The following is a 7500-nucleotide window of genomic DNA, read 5'->3' on the forward strand; positions in this document are numbered from 1 at the left end:
ATCTGGAGAAGACAATTACCAACTCACATTGAACATGTTAAAAGTATTGAGCCAAGATGTTGGACATTACAGTAGCCTGAGTGTTTATATCATTTATACATAAAGAAGCTGTACACTAGCATATTCACAGTATATATGATGATCTTTCTCTGGGCATGTACAGTAATCAAATATCAGCCAAAATATCATTGAAATGTAGGCCTACAACTGGCCTCTCAGTAGCATAGCTAACTCCCACACTAGCCTACCTCCTCCACAACAGTCTTCCACTTCCTATTAAGTAGTATACCTAGCCCCAACCTTTGGTTCTGAAAAAATGAGTCCAACGCGGAAGTACCAAAAACTGCAGTTTCTCGAATGGCCACTTAAAATGCTCAACTTTAGAGGAGAAATAAACGTGTGTACAGCCTGGTAAAAAAATAAATAAGCTAATTTCACCGTTCGGCCCATTCAACATGTTGAAATGGCATCGGGCAGTTAGTGAGAGAAATCACTCTGATTGGCTGGTCAGCTGGTGACGAAGCAGTGCACGAGAAGAGAGGGCACGCACAAATCGTTCTAATTTTTCAACTTCTCATCTGATCAAAACAATGTTTCGTATGCAGTCCTCGGTCTCACGCAGGCGCAGAACGTACAGATAGGTATATGGTATGTAACAACGTGCTAGTTGATCGTGGACTGTAGCCTTTGTGGTGTGCTCAAGTGCAACTTTTTGTCCCCGACACAGGCGACGTGAGGCGACGCAACAGTGGGCCTTCATTGCCGCTAGCTCTTTGATGTCGATTGTGTGTGTCTGGGCCCTTAGTATACAGTACAACTTCCTCCAAAGCATGATACTACCTCCTCTTGATGTATACCACATCCCCTAATAGGCACAAGGACACTTGAGCAGCATGGATCTGGATGTTCAACAACCTGGAAGCCGGGCTGTGGGTTCACCCAAAAACACCCTGTGATGAACACATTGTTTCATATTCGTAGAGTTCAATGAACAACGAGCCTCTAAATTGATGATGAATATGACATGTTCCATTGACGCTGGCTTCTGTTTTTTATTATATTGCTCTCACTGAATGATGGAAAAGAACGATGAACTTTCACAAAGGCTGTTATTCAAACCTTATGCTGAAAGATTGAAATAGTGTAAAATGGCGCCAAGTCAAACATTTGTGAGTTTTGTTCCAAAATGAGGTAGTAAAACATCCACCTTTACATTTGTGAAATGAGATATTGCGAGATGATGAGTGTTATAAGATCAATGATATAACAATGAAAAATGGTGGAGTTTTTCCAAAGGTAACTTACATTCTTGGTTGATTTAGCGATGACATGATAAAATAGTGTTTTCGTTCCAATTTGAATGTATTGCCTTTTTGGAACAGGATGCTTAGGGATGCATGATATTGGATTTTTTGCCGATATCGCTTATGCCGATGATATTTTCCAACTCTTTTTGGACGATTGCCGATACAGATGCGCACATTCCCCCCCACCCCCACCTCATTTCAGAGACCACCAATTATCCCCTGTATGGGAATTTTAACACCTTATTATGTCTACTCTTATCGTGATGCGTAATGGCCCATTGGCTGATGCAGACATAAATACAATACTTTTCAAAATGTACACCTTAAGAAAACTACATTACTACATCACTAAAAATGACATTAAGTTGTAAAACATGCTATATTTTTGTATAAGCATCGGGCATTTCGGCATAATTACTGTAAAGCGTAATTTTATCGGCTAGTCATATTGGGAGAAATGTTTGTTTCGGGGCCAATGTTGATATTTCATTTTAAAGCCTTTATCGGCCGATACGATGACGTGCCGATATCGTGCATCCCTACTTCATATGCATTTTGTGTCGAAGGAGTGAATGAAGAACTCTTAGGTCACTCAGAGAGCAATGACCATTGAAACATGAAATATAAACATAAAATAGCTTTTGTAGGATGGTGTGAGCACCAGTCTTTTCAAAATGTATTGCAACATATATGTAAGTTGATTATTTTATTGCAGGATATTTATTTTGTTAAAGATATTTTTATGGCTTAAACACATTAAAAAAACGGCCCTTGATTACGGTCTAACTGTTGTGATTCAAACTACATAGTAATAGTATAAGATTTGTGTTTGTGTTTTTACATGCAATATCTGAATGAATGAATAAGCAGGAGATTGAATGTCCAGGAGAAGGGGTAACAAAGAGTGTATTTTGTTACACTTCACTAAGTTTATGACATGAGGGATAAAATCGATCTGATTTAGCAAGTAGTGGCTCAAATAGACCATTTTCATGGTGGCCATTTTGTGTCTACAAGCCAGGATAAACAGGTGTACCAAAACATTAATTAGGGTTTCCAACTTCCAGTCCATTAGGTGTTCCAGTGCTGCAGGGCCCTAATTAGTGCATTGGTTACACCTGAGTTTATCCTGCCTTTTAGTCACAAAATGGCGGCTGTGATCAAAGGGTCCATTGTTGTTTTGACCGGTGACCCATATCTCCATTTTGAGATGTGCAGGATATGCAGATCCCATGCACGCTTCCTTCTACTGTAGCACACTTGAACGATCATAGATTTAGTCAAATTAATTAAAAATTTGTGAAGACCTGCAGTGTTCGCTCAGTTTTTTCCTATAATTACGGGTGTTGGCTTGATGTTCCACAGTCCCCAATTACAGTATAGCTTTGTTATATGTAGCTAGAGCGATAATTCTATAAGAGAGACCTTAATGTCATTCATTCACTCACTTTTCATTCTTTCACTCTCAGGATATAACTAGCTCTCATACCCACTTCTTAATCAACCTGCATTTTCCTGTTCTAGGAGAAACCCTTTAGTTGTCACTGGCTCTCATTCATCCCTCCTGTCCTCATTCACATCTTTCCCTGTCAGGAGAAAACCTTTTAAATGTCACGCCCACTCATTGATAAATTACGTCATCAATCACCCCTTTTCCCGCTTCTATCTAGCGTCACTGTTTGTGGGAGGTATCGTTCATTTTAGGCCAATCAGAGTAAGACACCTTTTCCCATTCAGCCTATCACATCAAGCTGTCAAAGCTAAAAGCTCTCTGCTTTCTCTGTGTGATCTGTTGCTTTTCAGTACGTTCCTGCGACCCGCCTCCACCCCATTCTCCTCCAGTCCTCTGAGATCTCAGATTCAAAAGCTTCGCCACCAAGACCTCATCTGTCACCACCACCAGGTCTAGACTCCACGGGGGGGATCTTCATTCCTATTCCTGGCTGATCTACCCCTGCTGATCATGACGTCATAATCAAGATGACGTCATGATGGAGTCTAATCGCCAAAACTATATCTCTGTGCCTTCAGGCTCATGTATCTAATAAATCATTGTCATTCTAGAAATGTGTCTCTCTGGTTGAAATAGGTTTTTGTGTGTTCACGATCGATATATTCTATATTAAAGGGACACTTCATCGAAAAACAATGCTGATTTATTTTGCACATGATCTCACACATAGCCAAACACTGTAAACAATTATGCATCCATTAATTTAGTTTGACAGTTATGGAGAGTCGGTTTGATTTAGAGCCAAGACCACCCTCTTTTTGAAGCATTTGACCCTCTCCCTTCAGGACAGAGGTACAGGGTTCCCAGGGTAAGGTGCAATAGATTACAATTTTCCTTTGTCCCGAGTGCAATAGGTATTCATAGTATTCCCATGATGTCACAAGCACTTTCCTACCAATATGGCGTTATAATACACACAGCTCATTGGCTCTTTGTGCCACGTGATTGTAATCACCTGTTAATTGATTACAATCACCTGTTATTTTCCTACCAAGATGGCCGTGTGGTGTAAGAGAATACTATCAATACTCAACTTGCACAATAGGTAATTGTTACTTTGCACGTTATGCTCACACTGTCGCTGCTTCACTTGATCCTATCTTGTCCTTTTCATTCACCCATCCTTTTAGATTTTATTGGTGTGCATATCAAAAGATAACGGGTTTAACCCCACACACAGCACAAAAGCTGTAAAGTGGCCTACTGGCCGTGACTGTCTGACTCCAGGTTTTTATGCTGCAGCTCCTTGATTGGAAGAGTGAGTACACCTGTGCTCTCCTGCAGAGGTGCCACAGCAGGGGGAGGGGCCTGGAGAGGATCAGTGAGCACAGACAGACATTAAAGGAACCCTCCGCCATTTCTCAACCAGCTTTGTATCATTACAACATCAGTAGTATATCAGCAAACTGTAAACTGTTTTGTAGGCATTCATTTAGTTTGACAGTTATTGAGTTGATTTGAGTTAAGGTGTGGACCAGTGATGTCATTTGTGCATGAATGGCATCACTGACGATGTCCGGCACTGCAAGTTCGGCGATGTAGTTGGATCCTAGACCCATCCTGACAGTGAGTACGGCTCAGGAAACCTCACCCCATTGAAAGTGTTAGCTTATTTGTGTAAGATAACATGTCTGTTGCTGGCAAAGCTTTAAAATACATGTAGACGGCATCCAGACCTTCCATATTTCTATGACAGCTGAATCGCTAGCTGTCACTTTCTGCAAGTTCGGCTCCACCCACAAAATACGCTATCACTGTTTGCAAACATATAAGTATGAGGTCTATTTTATAAACAGAGAAAAAAAAACAGAAAACGGGGGGGAATGGTTTCTTCTGCTCCATAATTGAGAATGAATAAATTCTCAGTGTTAACCATAGTCACATGTTACAGTATAAAGCTGAATAATCAAAGAGTACACGATTAGTAAAACATCTGCTTGTGTTGACATTTGAAATGTGAACTTGAAACTCTGTCACATTGTGTTCAATCTCCTCCAGGTTCATAAATATGAAAGAATTCGTCATCAGAAAATAAAGCGGGTTGCCTTTCATTTTAACAAAGGAAAAAGTCTGGATGGAACAATTTACATGTTTAGCAGCCATATTGGCTCGAGATGAAAAGAGCTGTTTTGTGACATGGAGACATGAGTTCACCGGTTTGAACTCAGGCAAACAGCAGGTGTGAGTGACAACACTATTAAAAAAAAAAGTGAAATCTATATCTTAGTTGTGTTTTTCAATTTATTATTGCTGGTCATCAGCTTCTTAACTTATAGACAGTCGGCATGTGTGGGAACACCCACAAAATGTTATATGGCTGGCGCGCGAGTGGGGTAAACCCGCCCATACATCTCAATGGGCTGACTCACCAAAGGAATTGGTGTCGCGGCTCTAACTACAGTTTATCATCAACATACATTTAACATCAACCATAGTTCCAAGGATAGTTCCAAGAAGTACATCGCAGCTATTTGAAAGCATAAAGTAATGCTGATAATATACAATTGTATTCCTGCTTCTTTAAAGATGTCAAATAATATTTTGCATTCATTTTTAAAACAGGATTGCATTTGTGGATATGAAATCTACCCATAATGATGATTATATTTACCGTGTTTTGGAGGATGCTTACTGTCATGCTCACAGATGGGTGAAAATACATCAAAAAGTATTTGATACAAATTACAAATACTTGCTCAAAAAATGTATCACAATACAAATACAAAATACTGGTCTGAAAAATGTATTTGAAATACAAATACGTATTTTGTACAATTAGTCAATTAATCGATTCATTGCCAAATATTACATTAATTTCCTATTTTGATTATCTATTAATCATTTTGAGCCATTTCTTTAAGGAAAACATTCCTAATTCTCTGATTCCAGCTTCTCAATTGTGAAATTGTCTGGTTTCTTTAGATGGTAAATCATCTCTTTAGTCCTCTGTGGCAGTATTCTCCTTTGTGTACCCTCTTAACTGTGTTAGAGTCTAACACACTACAGTTCTTCCATTTCAGTTGTTTTTCAGCACAACTTATTTCTCCTTCACTTCAGCTGTTAATTGCTTTCTGTGAGGGCTCTTGAGTTACAGGTAGCATTTCTACATGTTACAGTAACCTCACGTTTTGGAGCTTTGACCATGTTTAGTCATATATATGAGATCTGTTATGAATGTTATGTTATAATAGTAGGTCCCCTATAAACAACTTCACATCCACCATGTCAGTAAATTGTCACATATAGCCTAGTCTTTATTTAACATGCTGCACGCATAGAAATACAGCAACATTTATTCCACCACAAAAGTTGACTTTTCAGGAACATGTAACCATGGTGCCGCAGTATGGCATTCATGGTGAGGGGAACTTAATCCTGTGGCTAATGTATGGAAACAGGGAGGTTGTCAGCTTTGTAACAGTATATTTATTTATCCACTTTGTAGAGCTGAGTTGGGCATGGAGGTGTTTTTTTAACATTAGTTGTGTCTCTCTAATATGATGGCTTGCATGCAGTAAACAGTTTGACTTGCAGATAGGGCAGTGTTTGTCTTAGCATGATGCAATAGGCTTATCTAACCATCACATTTAGTACTTTATCTCTGGGGGAATTTCCACAAACACGAGGCTTCAGTACTAGTCAGACTTCCTGTCCTGTTTGAGTTAGACTTCCTGTCCATTTCAACAGAGGATAAATGTTACAGACCAGTCGCTCAAACACCTTCATGACAGTTAAATCAACAGGCTTGTAATCATTCAGGCATCAGGCTGTAGCATTAGACTTCTACTCTATCAGCCTGGTGTAATGTGGCACTGTCAGGTTCATCACAGCTTTAATCAGAGGGTCAGGGGGACTCATGGTTCTGCACCCCGCTAAAGCTCAGAACCAAACATCCTTTTGTTATTGTTGTTGTTTTGCTTTGTTTTGTTGAATTAGCGTTAGCTGTGTCTCTCTAATATGATACACTGGTTTGCATGATGCAGTAAACACTTTCATTTGTAGATAGGGCAGTGTTTGCCTTAGCATGCAATATCTAATCATCACGTGATGATGATTATCTCTGGGGAATTTCCCCGAGAGATAAAATACTAAATTTTAGTACTTTATCTCTGGGGGAATTTCCACCAACATGACGCTTCAGTACTAGGTTCCCACCCTACTCTGCCTCTGATTTGTGGTTGAGATTGTTCTGAGGGTAAGCCAATCAGAGGAGTAGAAGTGACATCTCACATTTCGTTTTTTTTTATTCCACAGTTTAAACCTGTGTCAATGTTTAAAATGTGTCCATTTGAGAATAAAATGAAATAAAATGTATTTTATGTATTTAAAATACATAAAATACAAGATCTGAAAGTATTTAGATGCAAATTACATCTTATTTTTCTCGGTCCAGCCAAATACAAATTACAAAATACACAAATGTATTTTAAATACGTATTTTAAATACATGTATTTAAAATACTGCTCATCTCTGGTCATGCTGATGACTCTACATTAATGTCATGATGATTTATGTTGAACCTGAAAAACCTAGATTGGGGGGGGGGGGGGGGGGGGATGGGGGGGGTTCTCTCATGCATGTTCAAAACTGCCTGTACCTGCCTTCTTGTGTGTACTACTATGATACATGGTTTAAATAAGCAATTTGATACTTTCCAATCCAATCTTTGCTGAGCAAGA

At 39.2% G+C, this 7500-nt stretch overlaps 1 pseudogene across 1 annotated transcript in view; it reads left to right on the forward strand.

Moving 5' to 3' along the window:
• The first annotated feature begins 1276 nt into the window (after window positions 1–1276).
• The window catches only part of LOC310782974 (small ribosomal subunit protein eS7 pseudogene), a 16897-nt pseudogene continuing 10673 nt past the window's right edge, over window positions 1277–7500 (forward strand). The window contains exon 1 of the transcript XR_014554060.1: window positions 1277–1296. The product of XR_014554060.1 is annotated as a small ribosomal subunit protein eS7 pseudogene (transcript). The remainder of the gene's footprint in view (window positions 1297–7500) is intronic.

The sequence above is a fragment of the Poromitra crassiceps genome (assembly GCF_964638095.1).
Source record: "Poromitra crassiceps genome assembly, chromosome: 9".
In the NCBI taxonomy this organism is placed as follows: domain Eukaryota; kingdom Metazoa; phylum Chordata; class Actinopteri; order Beryciformes; family Melamphaidae; genus Poromitra; species Poromitra crassiceps.